This window comes from Salmo trutta, chromosome 4, assembly GCF_901001165.1.
Source record: "Salmo trutta chromosome 4, fSalTru1.1, whole genome shotgun sequence".
NCBI classification, from domain to species: Eukaryota; Metazoa; Chordata; class Actinopteri; order Salmoniformes; family Salmonidae; genus Salmo; species Salmo trutta.
In genome coordinates, this window is record NC_042960.1 from 60056448 (window position 1) to 60076052 (window position 19605).

The 19605-nt window shown below is 41.8% G+C and overlaps 2 long non-coding RNA genes across 2 annotated transcripts; both read right to left on the reverse strand.

Moving 5' to 3' along the window:
* Positions 1 to 510: 510 nt before the first annotated feature.
* Positions 511 to 1080, reverse strand: LOC115191556 (uncharacterized). Its single transcript, XR_003877736.1, has 2 exons — positions 947 to 1080; positions 511 to 781 (listed from the first exon to the last, which is right to left on the reverse strand). It is a non-coding gene; the product is annotated as an uncharacterized LOC115191556 (long non-coding RNA).
* A 4245-nt stretch (positions 1081 to 5325) lies between these two features.
* LOC115191555 (uncharacterized) lies at positions 5326 to 18688 on the reverse strand. Its single transcript, XR_003877735.1, has 3 exons — positions 18676 to 18688; positions 5920 to 5995; positions 5326 to 5514 (listed from the first exon to the last, which is right to left on the reverse strand). It is a non-coding gene; the product is annotated as an uncharacterized LOC115191555 (long non-coding RNA).
* Between the last annotated feature and the right edge of the window lie 917 nt (positions 18689 to 19605).

The following is a 19605-nucleotide window of genomic DNA, read 5'->3' on the forward strand; positions in this document are numbered from 1 at the left end:
TCTCTGTTTGTCTGTTGCCAGTTCGTCTTGTTCGTCAAGTCAACCAGCGGTTTGTCTCAGCTCCTGCGTTTCCCCAGTCTCTCTTTCTCGCCCTCCTGGTTTTAACCCTTGCCTGTCCTGTCTCTGAGCCCACCTGCATGACCACTCTTCCTGAGCCTGCCTGCCGTCTTGTACCTTTGCCCCACCTCTGGATTACCAACCTCTGCCTGCCCTGAGCCTGCCTGCCGTCCTGTACCTTTGCCCCACTACTCTGGATTATCGACCCCTAAATGCCTTGACCTGTCGTTTGCCTGCTCCTGTTGCTGTAATAAACATTGTTACTTTGACGCAGTCGGCATCTAGGTCTTACCTTCAAACCTGATAATTATATTCATTATTCTTCAAGATTAATTATCAAATAACTGAAATGACCACTGAACAGATGCTAGAATGTATCTTTAAGAAACCTTTCAAAGGATTTGACAATTATGGCACTATCAATCATGTTTAATAAAAACTCATGAGAGAAAATAATGCACAAACAAACCAATTTTATTGACAACAAACCACAAAATCATTAATCAACATTTATGTACAACAAGTAACTAAAACTTTCATTTTACAGAAACAAATAATCTTCAAAAAGTATTTGATTTTACCATGAACATGTTCAGTTAGGATGCTGACACTACAGAGTAGAATTTTTGGTATCAGTTGATAGTTTGATGGATTGAAAAAGTTCTTATGGAGCACACAGAGGGATATCTCCTTCCACATAATTCATCATTCCAGGCATGTTTACCTTAAGAGGAAACATGGAATAGAAACTACTTCTCAAATCAATTCAGATATACACACAAAAATTCAAATAAAATTGTGTGTGTGTGTCAGATTTCTTTGTTATACTTACTATGAATAACATTTAATTTGATGAATGGATCAGTGAATGATAGTGGGCTTACTGTACCTCCAAAGTTCATCTGAACACATGGCTCTCTGGCACCCTTATAGTTATTGCGCTTGTCTTTCGCCCAGTTCTGATGATCAAATTTAGAGCCGTCACTCCAGAACCATAGCCTGTCCTGTGGGGAAGAAGTGAGGTCTCAGTATCAAAGAAATCACATATTATTAGGTGTGCTTGCTGAACGTGCAGACTGGCACTGATACCGTTGCTTGAAAAAAACATATTCTTCCACATTTTCAAAAATCCCAATGCATTTCAATTGCCATAGACTTCAATGGTCAAAATGATGGTCATAACATGTCTACAACCATTCAAAGATGGAATCCACAGTAGAGACTGACCGCCTCACCACCATTGTTATTGTTTTTGTTCCTGAGCTGAGGAGCGTTGTGCAGCATGTTAAAAACATTGCAGTACATATTGTGCTCTTCTAGCGCGCATGTGAAGATGTCAGAGGGAAAAAACTGTGTTCATAGTTTGCAGTAACATCTTTGTTGTTGTAATATCGCAAACGAATGTGGCTATTTCACCATTAAGGATTCCAGCTTTAAGATAACGACTTCCAAAGAATAAGAAATTACTCTCCCTACCACATTCCTATTCAGACATTGTTTCTTCAACAAAGTACACTATGCCACTATAGGCCTACTGAACTAATTACTTCAGACTTGTAAGAAATGTAAAGGTTTACTATTAAGTTTTATCCTGTTGTTCTATTAATAAACAATGGAAAAGTTACCCTTCACTACCACAAACACGCTAAAAATAAAAAATAAATATAGAGAATTTGTGAAACTTTAAATTACAACATGCTTTGATAAAAAAATACAACATAATCCCAATTTATATAGTTTCAAATGTCAAATGTGTAACCTACAGTTCAAGAATATTTCCCTTTCCACTCTTGATAAAATCCTTAAAGGTCCAGTGCAGTGAAAAACTAGACTTCCCTGTGTTGTATATGTACAGTTGAAGTCAGAAGTTTACATACACCTTAGCCAAAATACATTTAAACTCAGTTTTTCACAATTCCTGACATTTAATCCTAGTACAAATTCCCTGTCTTAGGTCAGTTAGGATCACCACTTTATTTAAAGAATGTGAAATGTCAGAATAATAGTAGAGAGAAAGGTTGATTTCAGCTTTTATTTCTTTCATCACGTTCCCCGTGGGTCAGAAGTTAACATACACTCAATTAGTATTTGGTAACATTGCTTTTAAATTGTTTAACTTGGGTCAAACGTATCAGGTAGCCTTCCACAAGCTTCCCACAATAAGTTGGGTGAATTATTGCCCATTCCTCCTGCAGAGCTGGTGTATGACGGCTGCGTGGTCCCATGGTGTTTATACTTGCGTACTATTGTTTGTACAGATGAACGTGGTACCTTCAGGTGTTTGGAAATTGCTCCCAAAGATGAACCAGACTTGTGGAGGTTTACAATTTGTTGGGGGATGATTTATTTGAATTTTCCCATGATGTCAAGCAAAGAGGCACTGAGTTTGAAGGTAGGCATTGAAATACATCCACAAGTACACCTCCAATTAACAAATTATGTCAATTAGCCTATCAGAAGCTTCTAAAGCCATGACATCATTTTCTGGTATTTTCCAAGCTGTTTAAAGGCACAGTCAACTTAGTGTATGTAAACTTCTGACCCACTGGAATTGTGATACAGTGAATAAGTGAAATAATCTGTCTGTAAACAATTGTTGGAAAAATTACTTGTGTCATGCACAAAGTAGATGTCCTGACCGACTTGCCCAAACTATAGTTTGTTAACAAGAAATTTGTGGAGTGGTTGAAAAACGAGTTTTAATGACTCCAACCTAAGTGTATGTAAACTTCCGACTTCAACTGTATATATATATATATATATATATATATATATATATATATATATATATTTCTTGTTAACAAACTATATATATATATATATTTCCCCACTGTGAGGATTGGAATAATTCTGTGAAATTGTGAAAAATATGATAATGCCCTTTTAGTGTAAGTGCTGTTTGAAAAGACCGATGTTTGAAGTAAGTTCTTTGTTGTAATATCGCAAACGTAAGTGGCAGTTTCAATATTATGGATTCCAGCTTTAAGCTAGAAATGCCATACAAACTTCAAAATGGGCAGACCAGTCTGGAATAGCTTACTTTTTGATACCATTTATACTTTTTGAGCTATAACCGTTTTAAATTCGCATAAAAGCTCCATAGGATTCAGTGTGAAGTATTTGGATTCGTCATTGCTCTTGAAATGTTAATGCTACAAACATTAAATCAACATTGACATGTACAGGCTGATGTACAGACGGACTCAAATTATATAGATTGCTGGTCAAAAGATTGTTGATACTTTCTGTTACTTTTTGAACAATAACCATTTAAAATGTGCATAAAAGCTCCATAGACTTCAAAGGCGCATTCAGATTAGCCAGTGCTCACGATCCATTTAAGATACAAGCACCAACTCAACATGGAAATGTGCAGACTGACTCAACTTAGATTGCTTCAAAACAGCTTTTTTCTTCCATTCATATTTTTTTTAACTATATAGCTTGTTCTATCCCCATTCATTTAAATGGTGTAACGCAGACATCAACATTATAAACTGAAATCACTGCCACAGAACTTTCAGAATGAACTTAAACATATTTAGATATTAAAACAATTATTGACTTATGATGCCATAGTACTCACTCTAGCCTACTATGCTATCCCACTACAACACACTGTGTCAGTGGCTACTGCAGGGGGCATCTATAAGATCTTCCAATCCTAGATTTGGGGCCGTATCCACAAAGCGTCTCAGAGTAGAGTATTGGTCGTAAGTTATGAGAATAGAGACATTTTACTCTTACTCTTATGGATGAAAATAAAAGCTATACATGAAGCCTCATTAGTCATAAGAGTCACACCTAGTCGGCAGATATTTAGGACACCTCATGAGCAGTCCTAACCAGTTAGGAGTTGTTACCTGCAGGTGTCTTGATAATAGAAAAAGGCAGTGAGTCAGTGCTTCCTCCACCACAGACAGGACATTGCTTTGGAGTTGTTAACATAATATTTTGATATTTCTATATGATCAACCCATAAATAATCTAGACGTACATGCAACAGTATCTCTTGCGCTTTAGACAATGATTTCACATGAGGCCTTATTCACATGATATGCCTAAATACTTCTAACCACTAGGCTAATAAATAATCACATATTTTTATTTTTATTATATCATTAATCAACATCATGTTATTTTAAGCGGAATATCATGTTTGTTAAAAAATATGCAATTCTTAAAAAAGTTGCGCAATTGACAGCATCTAGGGGCTATGTCAACTTCAGTAGTGTTCGGTAAAAATATCACCCATTTCAAATGTGTTATGCAACCTTATTGGCAAGTGACTTGATACCTACTCTGCCAAAGTGATTTAGAATTGTTAAACTGGAGTGACGTGTGTGGATATAATGGTAATATTATCAAGATTCTGTTTTTAACAACCATTATACTGTGTGACTCAGTGCAGAATGCCTATCACATTATTCAAAATATCAGAATTGGTTAAAAAAAATAAAAATAATTATGCATGCCAAGATATTAGGCAAGAATTAAGAGTATGCAAAGAGATACTACAGAGTGTTGTACATCACTGGGGCCAAGTACCTCCTGCCATCCAAAACCTCTATACCTGGCGGTGTCAGAGGAAGGCCCTAAAAATTGTCAGATTCCAGCCACTCTAGTCATAGACTGTTCTCTCAGCTACCGGCAAGCGGCTACCGCATGGCAAGTCTAGGTCCAAGAGGCTTCTGAACAGCTTCTACCCCCAAGCCATAAGACTCCTGAACATCTAATCAAATGGCTATGCAGACTATTTGCATTGCCCCCTCTCCCCCTCTTTTACACCGCTGCTACTCTCTGTTGTTATCATCTATGCATAGTCACTTTAATAACTCTACCTACATGTCCATATAACCGGTGCCCCCGCACATTGACTCCGTACCGGTAGCCCCTGTATATAGTCTCGCTAATGTATTTTACTGCTGCTCTTTAATTACTTGGTATTTTTTCTTATTCTTATCCGTATTTTAAAAAATGGCATTGTTGGTTAGGGGCTCGTAAGTAAGCATTTCACTGTAAGGTCGACACCTTTTGTATTCGGCGCATGTGACTAATAAAATTTGATTTGATCGTGTCAGGCATAAATTATATGGGCCCTGACTTCACAAGTGGCCCTTGACATATTGATGAGCATACCAAAAATCCTCTAAATCTGTGAGTATACTCTAGCTGAACTGTCCAGGGAGAGTAAACATTTCACTTTTACTGTAGTAATTTTCTATTAAGGTATTTTAACATTTACTCAAATATGACAATTGGGTACCTTTCCACATTTGCCTGAACAGCATCATATCCTCCAATCCAGGTCAGAGGGAAATCGCCAGTCTTGATCAACACCACCGCCTGTAGAAATTGGGACTCCTCAGAGTTGTGCACAGACGCCAGGTTTGCTCCAAGGTACTTTACAGTGTTCTGCACAGACGCCAGGTTTGCTCCAAGGAACATACAGTGGCGCTAAAGCAAGCCGTAGACAGGGACAAAGACATGTCATAATGTAGGTATTAGTCAGTTGTCCAGTCTTTTTGAGAATTTGTGTTCTCGGACTCTCACAATCAAATATTGGCCATCACAACTAATGTTCTTTGAAATAGGCTCTTCGAGATATTAGTTTATCTCTGTCTTAACCCATGGCCTGTGGGTTCCAATATACAGGAGTTCTGACTCCACACATGAAATAAATATTGCAAAGATTATAGAAAATTAAAATTAGACAATAAATTAAAGGGGAGGTTCAGTACTTTACAAGAGGCATGAGCCTGTTTAGATAAGGCGAAATCCCCTTTAATGTATCGTCAAACCAAATAATCCAGTTGAATTCAATTGAACTTCTTTAATTCACAGTAGAGCTAAGCATTATACCTCTGCTTCGGGCCATGTCCTTGCAGTCTCAACAAACATGAAGCAGCGTGAATTAAACTGGAACCAGCCTGTGGGGCTTTTTTTATCTGCTGCAGATTCCACCACAGCATCTGTAAGGAGAAGACACAGGGTACGTTAGAAATTGCAGCCGACTTAAAGGTGGGCCGAGACTGACTGATCTACAGTTCACCTGGTATCATAAATAACTACTCAATATTATTTGTAGATCAGTCAATCCTCACACACACACACACACACACACACACACACACACACACACACACACACACACACACACACACACACACACACACACACACACACACACACACACACACACACACACAACATTACAAATACAGAATTAATAAATTACATCAGAGCATATTCAGCTAAGAAGGGCTGAGGAATATCAGTTATGATCTCTTCCACCACATAGAGTAGATTAGCCTAGCACACAGGTATAACAGGTATCATCTCTTCCATCACATTGAGGAGATTAGCCTAGCACACAGGTATAACAGGTATCATCTCTTCCATCACATGGAGGAGATTAGCCTAGCACACAGGAATAACAGGCATCATCTCTTCCATCACATGGAGGAGATTAGCCTAGCACACAGGAATAACAGGTATCATCTCTTCCACCACATAAAGGAGATTAGCCTAGCACACAGGAATATGCATGTTCTCCAAATGGCTCCCTACTCCCTATGTACTGCACTTTGACCAGGGCTCACAGCCCATGACATAGAGAATGGGACACATCTGATGTCTTGTCTGAGATTCACTATCTACTTCAAAAGCTAAGGATAACTCTATGCTCTTGCATTCAAACTCGTTTTTCAACCAATCCACAAATGTATTGTTAACAAACTATAGTTTGGGCAAGTCAGTTAGAACATCTACTTTGTGCATGACACAAGTCATTTTTCCAACAATTGTTTACAGACAGATTGTTTCACTTATAATACATTGCATCACAATTTCAGTGGGTCAGAAGTTTACATACACTAAGTTAAAACCTGTTGGGGATAGGGGGCAGTATTTGCACGGCCAGATAAATATGCATATAATTAGTGGATTTGGATAGAAAACACTCTAAAGTTTCTAAAACTGTTTGAATGGTGTCTGTGAGTATAACAGAACTCATATGGCAGTCAAAACCCTGAGACAAATCCTAAGAGGAAGTGGAAATCTGATGTGTGGAATCACTTCAAACCTTTGCCATTGAAACACACAGTGAGTTAGGATTCATTTTTCACTTCCCAAGGCTTCCACTAGATGTAAACAGTCTTTACAAAGTGGTTTGAGTGTTCTTCTGTAAAAACTGACCGAACGAGAAGGCTGTAAACTAGGTCACAGGCAGATGGCCATGTCTACTATGACGCGCATGCGTGTGGGGACCCTTTCTTTCCGAAACGTTTTATAAGACAATGCAATCGTCCGCCTTGAATATTATTGAAGTTCTGATTGAAAAAGGCCCTAAAGACTTATGCTATACAACGTTTGACATGTTTGAACGAACGAAAATATAGTTTTTTTGCACATTCGTGGCGACAAGTCCTGCGGGCTTCGGTACATTTGAGTAGCCTACAGAACGCGCTAACAAGAAGGAGCTATTGGGACATAAATTATTAACTTTTTCGAACAAAACTACATTTGTTGTGGACCTGGGATTCCTGGAAGTGCCTTCTGATGAAGATAATCAAAGGTAAGTGAATATTTACAATAGTAAATTTGATTTTAGATGGTTCCAAGATGGCGCTAACCTGTATTGCCTAGCCTATTTTTCTGAGCATAGCACCTCGTTTATTGCAAAGGGTGATTTCCCAGTAAAGTTATTTTGAAATCTGGCAATGCGGTTGCATTCACGAGATGTTAATCTATAATTCTTTGAATGACAATATTATAATTTACCAATGTTTTCGAATAGTAATTTTGTCAATTGTAGCGCTGATTCACCGACAGCATTTGAGGGAAAATATTTTCTGAATTTCACCGCCACTGTAAAATACTGTTTTTGGATATAAATATGAACTTGATAAAACAAAAAATGCATGTATTGTCTAACATAATGTCCTCGGAGTGTCATCTGATGAAGATTGTCAAAGGTTAGTGCATCATTTTAGCTGGTTTTCTGCTTTTGCCTGTCTTTGCATTGACAAAACATTACATACAGCTATTTTCAATGTACTGTCCTAACATAATCTAACTTTATGCTTTCGCCGTAAAGCCTTTTTGAAATCGGACAACGTGGTTAGATTAAGGAGATGTTTATCTTTCAAAGGGTGTAAGATAGTTGATTGTTTGAGAAATTTAAATTATTTGATTTATTCTGTTTTGAATTTCGCTCGTAGTATCTTGTCAAGCAATCCCGTTAACGGGATCCGAACGGGAAGGGGTATCCCCAACAGGTTTTAACTGTGCCTTTAAACAGCTTGGAAAATTCCAGAAAATGATGTCATGGCTTTAGAAGCTTCTGATAGGCTAATAGACATAATTTGAGTCAATTTGAGGTGTACCTGTGGATGTATTTTAAGGCCTACCTTCAAACTCAGTGCCTCTTTGCTTGACATCATGGGAAAATCAAAAGAAATCAGACAAGACCTCAGAAAAAAATGAAGACCTCCACAAGTCTGGTTCATCCTTGGGAGCAATTTCCAAACGCCTGAAGGTACCAATTTCATCTGTACAAACAATAGTATGCAAGTATAAACACCATGGGACCACGCAGCCATCATACCGCTCAGGAAGGAGATGCGTTCTGTCTCCTAGAGATTAACGTACTTTGGTGCGAAAAGTGCACATCAATACCAGAACAACAACAAAGGACCTTGTGAAGATGCTGCAGGAAACCGGCACAAAATAATCTATATCCACAGTAAAATGAGTCCTATATCGACATAACCTGAAAGGCTGCTCAGCAAGGAAGAAGCCAATGTTCCAAAACTGCCATAAAAAAGCCAGACGACAGTTTTCAACTGCACATGGTGACAAAGACAGTACTTTTTGGATAAAAGTCCTCTGGTCTGATGAAACAAAAATAGAACTGTTTGGCCATAATGACCATCGTTATGTTTGTAGGAAAAAAGGGACGCTTGCAAGCCGAAGAACACCATCCCAACTGTGAAGCACGGAGGTGGCAGCATCATGTTGTGGGGATGCTTTGCTGCAGGAGGGACTGGTGCACTTCACCAAATAGATGGCATCATGGGTAAGGAAAAGTATGTGGATATATTGAAGAAACATCTCAAGACAAGAAAAATTACTTGCGTCATGCACAAAGTAGATGTCCTAACCGACTTGCCAAAACTATAGTTTGTTAACAAGACATTTGTGGAGTGGTTGAATCTGAAGAGTGGTTGAAAACTAGTATTAATTCCGACTTCAACTGTATACATATATATATATATATATATATATATATATATATATATATATATATATATATGTTAGCACAGCTGAATTATGTTAGCACAGCTGAAAACTGTTGTTTTGATTAAAGAAGCAATAATACTGACCTTCTTTAGACTAGTTGAGTATCTGGAGCATCAGCATTTGTGTGTTCGATTACAGGCTCAAAATGGCCAGAAACAAAGAACTTTCTTCAGCAACTCGTCAGTCTATTCTTGTTCTGAGAAATTAAGGCTATTCCATACGAGAAATTGCCAAGGAACTTAAGATCTCGTACAACGCTGTGTACCTCTCCCTTCACAGAACAGCGCAAACTGACTCTAACCAGAATATAAAATAAAGGGGATTGGGAGGCCCTGGTGCACTGAGCAAGAGGACAAGTACATTAGAGTGTCTAGTTTGAGAAACAGACGCCTCACAATTCCTCAACTGTCAGCTTCATTAAATAATACCCGCAAAACACCAGTCTCAACGTCAACAGTGAAGAGGTAATTCCGGGATGCTGGCCTTCTAGGCAAAGTTGCAAAGAAAAAGCCATATCTCAGACTGGCCAATAAAAAGAAATTATTAAGATGGGCAAAAGAACACAGACACTGGACAGGGGAAGATTGGAAAAAAGTGTTATGGACAGATTAATCTAAGTTTGAGGTGTTCAGATCACAAAGAAGAACATTCATGAGACGCAGAAAAAATGAAAAGATGCTGGAGGAGTGCTTGACGCCATCTGTCAAGCATGGTGGAGGCAAATTGATGGTCTGGGGGTGTTTTGGTGGTGGTAAAGTGTGAGATTTGTACAGGGTAAAAGGGATCTTGAAGAAGGAAGGATATCACTCCATTTTGCAATGCCATGCCATACACTGTGGACGGCGCTTAATTGGAGTCAATTTCCTCCTACAACAGGACAATGACCCAAAGCACAGCTCCATCTATGCAATAACTATATAGGGAAGAAGCAGTCAGCTGGTATTCTGTCTATAATGGAATGGCCAGCACAGTCACCGGATCTCAACCCTATTGAGCTGTTGTGATAGCAGCTTGACCGTATGGTACGTAAGAAGTGCCCATCAAGCCAATTCAACTTGTGGGAGGTGCTTCAGGAAGCATGGGGTGAAATCTCTTCAGATTACTTCATCAAATTGACAACTAGAATGCCAAAGGTCTGCAAGGCTGTAATTGCTGCAAATGGAGGATTCTTTGACGAAAGCAGTTTGAAGGACAGAATTACTATTTCAATTAAAAATCATTATTTATAACCTGGTCAATGTCTTGACTATATTTCCTGTTCATTTTGCAACTCATTTCACGTAAGTTTTCATGAAAAGCAAGGACATTTCTAAGTGACCCCAAACATTTCAACGGTAGTGTATACATACATATGAATATATATATTTACACAAAACATTAGGAACATCTGCACCTGACTAGCTAGCTAGCCTGACTTTTTTTGAGGGGAAAGCCTCTCTCTCTCACCAAACCCGGTCATCAAGGTAGGTGTTCTGTAATTCTGGAAGAACAGGACAATGGAATAGATGGAAAGTTATGTCCCAAAGGGAACCCTATTTCCTATATAGTGGACTACTTCTGACCAGAGCCCTATGAGCCCTGTTCAAAAGAAGTGCACTGGAATAGGGTGCCATTTGGGACACAATCATAAGTCTAAATTCTGCCCTTTGATAACCTGACCAGTCTACTATCACATCCATCTTCTACAATCAGGCTGCCAAATGTGGCCTAACCTCTGACCTCCTCTAGTGTAGAGTGTAGAGATTGTGAAAGGTTACTTAAGTTCTGGTGGACAATCTCATCAGTCTTCTATAGTCTTTGATGGCAGGGGTGCAAAAAAGTGAAGAACCCCGCCAACATAAACCTCATAATAACCTAGCAATAGGGCTCTAGTCAAAGGTAGTGCACTATATCTGGAATTGTCACGTCCTGACCCTGGTATGAGGTCATTTTTCCGTAGTAGATTGGTCAGGGCGTGACAGGGGGGTGTTTCGACTATGTGTTTTGGGTTTTCTGTTTTCTATGTGGGTTGTCTAGAGTTTCATTCTATGTTGTCATTTTCTATGTTGTGGCCAGGTATGGTTTCCAATCAGAGGCAGCTGTCTATCGTTGTCTCTGATTGGAAGACATACTTAGGCAGCCTGTTTTTCATGGGGTTTTGTGGGTGGTTGTTTCCGTTTAGTCTAGAGTACCTGACGGGACTGTTGTTGTTCATTTTCTTGTTTTGTTGTTGAAGTGTTTTCATTAAAAATCAAAGAATGAGCACTATACACGCTGCGCCTTGGTCTCCATTCAACAACCCCTATGACAGGAATAGGGAATATAATGGACACAGACAATATCATGTTAAAGGTTTCATGTGTAAAACTGTACTTAGTGTATACAATATATGTTGTTGCCTTAAAGCTATCAATCAATCAAATGTGTTTATAAAGCCCTTCTTACATCAGCTGATGTCAGAAAGTGCTGTACAGAAACCCAGCCTAAAACCCCAAACAGCAAGCAATGCAGGTGTAGAAGCACGGTGGCTAGGAAAAACTCCCTAGAAAGATCAGAACCTAGGAAGAAACCTAGAGAGGAACCAGGCTATGAGGGGTGGCCAGTCCTCTTCTGGCTGTGCAAGGTGGAGTTTAGAACAGAACATGGCCAAGAGGTTCATAGATGACCAGCAGAGTCAAATAATAATAACCACAGTGGTTGTCAAGGGTGCAACAGGTCAGCACCTCAGGAGTAAATGTCAGTTGGCTTTTCATAGCCGATCATTCAGAGTATCTCTACCGCTCCTGCTGTCTCAAGAGAGTTGAAAACAGCAGGTCTGGGACCGGTAGCACGTCCGGTGAACAGGTCAGTATTCCATAGCCACAGTATTCCATAGCAGGCAGAACAGTTGAAACTGGAGCAGCAGCACAGCCAGGTGGACTGGGGACAGCAAGGAGTCATCAGGACAGGTAGTCCTGAGGCATGGTCCTAGGGCTCAGGTCCTCAGAGAGAGAGAAAGAGAGAATTAGAGAGAACATACTTACATTCACACAGGACACCGGATAAGACAGGAGAAATACTCCAGATATAACAGACTGACCCTAGCCCCCCGACACATAAACTTCTGCAGCATAAATACTGGAGGCTGAGAGAGGAGGGGTCGGGAGATACTGGCCCCGTCCGACAATACCCCCAGACAGGGCCAAACAGGCAGGATATAACCCCATCCACTTTGCCAAAGCACAGCCCCCACACCAGTAGAGGGATACCTTCAACCACCAACTTACCATCCTGAGACAAGGCGGAGTATAGCCCACAAAGATCTTCGCCACGGCACAACCCAAGGGGGGGCGCTAACCCGGACAGGAAGATCACGTCAGTAACTCAACCCATTCAAGTGATGCACCCCTCCTAGGGATGGCATGGAAGAGCACGAGTAAACCAGTGATTCAGGCCCTGTAATAGGGTTAGAGGCAGAGAATCCCAGTGGAGAGAGGGGAACCGGCCAGGCAGAGACAGCAAGGGCGGTTCGTTGCTCCAGTGCCTTTCCGTTCACCTTCACACTCCTGGGGCAGACTACACTACCCTTACACAGCTACAATTCTTTATTGAATCAACAACAAAGCGGTCACCACACCTCTGTTAAGGTATAAAGTTGAGGGATGGGGCTGTAGAAATGTAACCACTCTGAAATTCATAGACAGAGCTATGGATGCAGGGACTGACCATCCACGATATCACCCCCTATCCACATCGACGGGACAGTAGTGGAGAAGGTGGAAAGATTTAAGTTCCTCGGCGTACACATCACGGACAAACTGAAGTGGTCCACCAACACAGACAGCGTGGTGAAGAAGGCACAACAGCGCCTCTTCAACCTCAGGAGGCTGAAGACATTTGGCTTGTCACCAAAAACACTCACAAACTTTTACAGATGCACAATCGAGAGCATCCTGTCGGGCTGTATCACCGCCTGGTACGGCAACTGCTCCGCCCACAACCGTACGGCTCTACAGAGGGTAGTGAGGTCTGCACAACGCATCACCGGGGGCAAACTACCTGCCCTCCAGGACACCTACACCACCCGTTGTCACAGGAAGGCCAAAAAGATCATCAAGGACAACAACCACGCGAGCCACTGCCTGTTCACCCCGCTATCATCCAGAAGGTGAGGTCAGTACAGGTGCATCAAAGCTGGGACCGAGAGACTGAGAAACAGCTTCTATCTCAAGGCCATCAGACTGCTAAACAGTCATCACTAACATTGAGTGGCTGCTGCCAACATACTGACTCACATCTCTAGCCACTTTAATAATTCAAAATTGGATGTAATAAATGTATCACTAGTCACTTTAAACAATGCAACTTTATATAATGTTTACATACCCTACATTACTCATCTCATATGTATATACTGTACTCTATACCATCTACTGCATCTTGCCTATGCCGTTCGGCCATCGCTCATCCATATATTTATATGTACATATTCTTATTCATTCCTTTACACTTGTGTGTAAAAGGTAGTTGTGAAATTGTTAGATTACTTGTTAGATATTACTGCATGGTCGGAACTAGAAGCACAAGCATTTCAGTACACTCGCATTAACATTTGCTAGACGTGTATGTGACAATAAAATTTCATTTGATTTGATCAACATTATGGTTTTAACCATGTTTTGAGGCTATACAGTGTGAATGCATTGCAACCAAGAGGCAGAATGTAGCACTGTGGTACACATTACTGCTGGATTTCTTAAAACAACACTAACGGGAGATTACAGGCACCTGCATGTTAAAGCAAGCTTACTAGCATTCAGAAACCCAATTGGCCTGGACCCTTTTACTGCCGACACGGAGCCCTGCCGATCCATCACGACTGGTCTGCTGATGTAACCGTCCGAGGGGGTTTCAACAGGCTATTCCGTCGCGACGTCCCCGAAGGCCCTTCTGCTAGCCACGGCCCGCTAGCTGTCTGAATTGACATGTCTCCAGCTCGCCTAGCTACTCACTGTACCCTATGATCACTCGGCTAAGCATGCCTCTCCCTAATGTCAATATGCCTTGTCCATTGCTGTTTTGGTTAGTGATTATTGTCTTATTTCAATGTAGAGCCTCCAGCCCTGCTCAATATGCCTTAGCTAGCCCTTTTGTTCCACCCCTCCACACATGCGGTGACCTCACTTGGCTTAAATCGTGCCTCTAGAGACAAAACCTCTCTCATCGTCACTCAATGCCTAGGTTTACCTCCACTGTATTCACATCCTACCATACCCTTGTCTGTACATTATGCCTTGAATCTATTCTTCCGCACCCAGAAATCTGCTCCTTTTACTCTCTGTTCTGAATGCACTAGACTACCAGTTCTTAGAGCCTTTAGCTGTACCCTTACCCTACTCCTCCTCTGCTCCTCTGGTGATGTAGAGTTTAACCCAGGCCCTGCAGCCCCCAGCACCACTCCCATTCCCCAGGCGCTCTCATTTCTTGACTTCTGTAACCGTAAAAGCCTTGGTTTCATGCATGTTAACATTAGAAGCCTCCTCCCTAAGTTTGTTTTATTCACTGCTTTAGCACACTCCACCAACCCGGATGTCCTAGCCATGTCTGAATCCTGGTTTAGGATTGTTGCAACCCCTATTACTAGCCTATTCAACCTCTCTTTCGTGTCGTCTGAGATCCCCAAAGATTGGAAAGTTGCAGCGGTCATCCCCCTCTTCAAAGGGGGAGACACTCTAGACCCAAACTGTTATAGACTTATGTCAATCCTGCCCTGCCTTTCTAAAATCTTTGAAAGCCAAGTTAACAAACAGATCACCAACCATTTCGAATCCCACCGTACCTTCTCCACTATGCAATCTGGTTTCCAAGCTGGTCATGGGTGAACCTCAGCCACGCTCAAGGTCCTAAACAATATCATAACCGCCATAAATAAAAGACAGTACTGTCTAGCTGCTTCCGACTCTGTCAATCACTGCATTCTTATCAGCAGACTCAATAGCCTTGGCTTCTCAAATGACTGCCTCGCCTGGTTCACCAACTACTTCTCAGACATAGTTCAGTGTGTCAAATTGGAGGGCCTGTTGTCCGGACCTCTGTTAGGCTCTATGGGGTTGCCACAGGGTTCAATTCTCGGGCCGACTATTTTCTCTGTATATATCAATGATGTCGCTCTTGCGGCTGATTCTGTGTTCCACCTCTACGCAGACGACACCATTCTGTATACATCTGGCCCTTCTTTGGACACTGTGCTAACAAACCTCCAAACGAGCTTCAATGCCATACAACACTCCTTCCGAGGCTTCCAACTGCTTTTAAATGCAAGTAAAACTAAGTGCATGCTCTTCAACCGATTGCTGCTCACACCCTCCCGCCCGACTAGCATCACTATCCTGGAAGGTTCTGACTTAGAATATGTGGACAACTACAAATACCTAGGTGTCTGGTTAGACTGTAAACTCTCCTTCCAGACTCACATTAAGCATCTCCAATCCAAAGTTAAATCTAGAATCGGAACATAGCAACACCCACCCGTAGTACTCGCTCCAGCAGTTATATTTTACTGGTCACCCGCAAAGCCAACACTTCCTTTGGCTGCCTTCCCTTCCAGTTCTCTGCTGCCAATGACTAGAATAAATTGCCAAAATGACTGAAGCTGGAGTCTTATATCTCCCTCTCTAACTTTAAGCATCAGCTGTCAGAGCACCTTACCGATCACTGTACCTGTACACAGCCAATCTGTAAATAGCACACCCAACTACCTCATCCCCATATTGTTACTTGTCCTCTTGCTCTTTTGCACCCCAGTATCTCTACTTGCACATCATCATCTGCACATCTATCACTCCAGTGTTAATGCTAAATTGTAATTATTTCGCCTTCATGGCTGATTAATTGCCTTACCACCCTACTCTTCTACATTTGCACACACTGTACATAGATTTTTCTATTGTGTTTTTGCACGTGACGTTTTTGTACGTGACAAATAAACTGAGTCATTCCTCTCCTCCCCTAATCTCCTTCAGGAGAAACACCAAACCAAATCATTCCTCTCCTCCTCTAACCTCCTTCAGTAGAAACGCAAAACCAAATCATTCCTCTCCTCCCCTAACCTCCTTCAGGAGAAACGCAAAACCAAATCATTCCTCTCCTCCTCTGGCCTCCTTCAGGAGAAACATCAAACCAAATCATTCCTCTCCTCCCCTAACCTCCTTCAGGAGACACGCAAAACCAAATCATTCCTCTCCTCCCCTAGCCTCCTTCAGGAGAAACGTCAAACCAAATCATTCTTCTCCTCCCCTAACCTCCTTCAGGAGAAACACAAAACCAAATCATTCCTCTCCTCCCTAGTCTCCTTCAGGAGAAACATCAAACCAAATCATTCCTCTCCTCCCCTAACCTCCTCTCTTGATTCTGAGTTTGGACATACATCACAGTGTATATGCTGAACAAAAATATAAACACAACATGCAAAAGTTTCAACGATTTACTGAGTAACAATTGATACACAATATATTCAAAAGTATGTGGACACCCCTTCCAATTAGTGGATTTAGCTATTTCGTCTGCACCCGTTGCTCACAGGTGTATACAATCGAGCACACAGCCATGCAATCTCCCCAGACAAACATTGGCAGTAGAATGGCCTTCTCGAAGAGCTCAGTGACTTTCAATCTGCCACCATCATAGGATGCCACCTTCCAAGAAGTCAGCTCGTCAAATTTCTTCCATGCTATAGCTGCCCTGGTCAACTGTAAGTGCTGTTATTGTGAAGTGGAAATGTCTAGGAGCAACAACGGCTCAGCTGCGAAGTGGTACGCCACACAAGCTCACAGAACGGGACCGCCGAGTGCTGAAGTGTGTAGAGAATAAAAATCGTCTGTTCCTGGTTGCAACACTCACTACCGAGTTCCAAACTGCCTCTGGAAGCAACATCAGCACAAAAACTGTTAGTTGGGAGCTTCATGAAATGGGTTTCCATGGCCGTGCAGCCGCACACAAGCCTAAAATCACCATGCGCAATGTCAAGCTAAACAATATCGTAACCGCCATCGATAAGAAACAATACTGTGCTGCCGTATTCATTGACCTGGCCAAGGCTTTCGACTCTGTCAATCACCACATCCTCATAGGCAGACGCAATAGCCTTGGTTTCTCAAATGATTGCCTCGCCTGGTTCACCAACTACATCTCTGATAGAGTTCAATGTGTCAAATCGGGTGGCCTGTTGTCCGGGCCTCTGGTAGTCTCTATGGGGGTGCCACAGGGTTAAATTCTTGGGCCAACTCTTTTCTCTGTATACATCAATGATGTCGGTCTTGCTGCTGGTGAGTCTCTGATCCACCTCTACGCAGACGACACCATTCTGTATACTTCTGGCCCTTCTTTGGACACTGTGTTAACCACCCACCAGACGAGCTTCAATGCCATTCAACTCTCCTTCCGTGGCCTCCAACTGCTCTTAAATACAAGTAAAACTAAATGCATGCTCTTCAACCGATCGCTGCCCGCACCTGCCCGCCCATCCAGCATCACTACTCTGGATGGTTCTTACTTAGAATATGTGGACAACTACAAATACCTAGGTGTCTGGTTAGACTGTAAGCTCTCCTTCCAGACTCACATCAAACATCTCCAATCCAAAGTTAAATCTAGAATTGGCTTCCTATTTCGCAACAAAGCATCCTTCACTCATGCTGCCCAACATACCCTCGTAAAACTGACCTTCCTACCGATCCTCGACTTCGGCGATGTCATTTACAAAATAGCCTCCAATACCCGACTCAATAAACTGGATGCAGTCTATCACAGTGCCATCCGTTTTGTCACCAAAGCCCCATATACTACCCACCACTGCGACCTGTATGCTCTCGTTGGCTGGCCCTCGCTTCATACTCGTCGCCAAACCCACTGGCTCCAGGTCATCTACAAGACCCTGCTAGGTACAGTCCCCCCTTAACTCAGCTCACTGGTCACCATAGCAGCACCCACCTGTAGCACGCGCTCCAGCAGGTATATCTCTCTAGTCATCCCCAAAGCCAATTCCTCTTTTGGCCGTCTCTCCTTCCAGTTCTCTACTGCCAATGACTGGAACGAACTACAAAAATCTCTGAAACTGGAAACACTTATCTCCCTCACTAGCTTTAAGCACCAACTGTCAGAGCAGCTCACAGATCACTGCACCTGTACATAGCCCATCTATAATTTAGCCCAAACAACTACCCCTTCCCCTACTGTATTTATTTATTTATTTATTTTGCTCCTTTGCACCCCATTATTTCTATTTCTACTTTGCACTTTCTTCCACTACAAATCTACCATTCCAGTGTTTTACTTGCTATATTGTATTTACTTTGCCACCATGGCCTTTTTTGCCTTTACCTCCCTTATCTCACCTCATTTGCTCACATTGTATATAGACTTATTTTTCTACTGTATTATTGACTGTATGTTTGTTTTACTCCATGTGTAACTCTGTGTTGTTGTATGTGTCGAACTGCTTTGCTTTATCTTGGCCAGGTCGCAATTGTAAATGAGAACTGGTTCTCAACTTGCCTACCTGGTTAAATAAAGGTGAAATAAAAAAATAAAATAAAAAGCTTTGGCTGGAGTGATGTAAAGCTCGCCGCCATTGGACTCTGGAACATCCGGTGGATGCCGGAGAACGCTACCTCCCCCAATGCATAGTGTCAACTGTAAAGTTTAGTGGAGGAATAATTGTCTGGGGCTGTTTTTTCATGACTAGGCCCCTTAGTTTTTAATGCTACAGCATACAAATCAGTCAATTGAAATAAATTCACTAAGCCCTAATCGATGGATTTCAAGTGATTGGCAAGGGCGCAGCCATGGGTGGGCCTGGCAGGGCATAGGCCCACCCACTGTGGTTGTAGGCCCAACCAATCAGAATGAGTTTTTCCCACAAAAGGGATTTATTACAGATCGAAATACTCCTCAGTTTCATCAGCTGTCCGGGTGTCTGATATCAGACGATTCCGCAGGTGAAGAAGCTGGATGTCGAAGTCCTGGACTGGCATAGTTGCACGTGTTCTGCGGTTGTGAGGACGATTGGACGTACAGCCAAATTCTCTAAAACGATGTTGGAAATGAACATTAAATGATCTGCCACAGCTCTGGTGTACATTCCTGCAGTCAACATGCCAATTGCATGCTCCCTCAAAACTTGAGACATCTGTGACATTGTGATGTGCAGGGGCGCAACTTTGTCCCCCTCCCCCACATTCTGAAATAATATTTTTTGTGTGTCTTGAATGTATCTCACCCCAGATATCT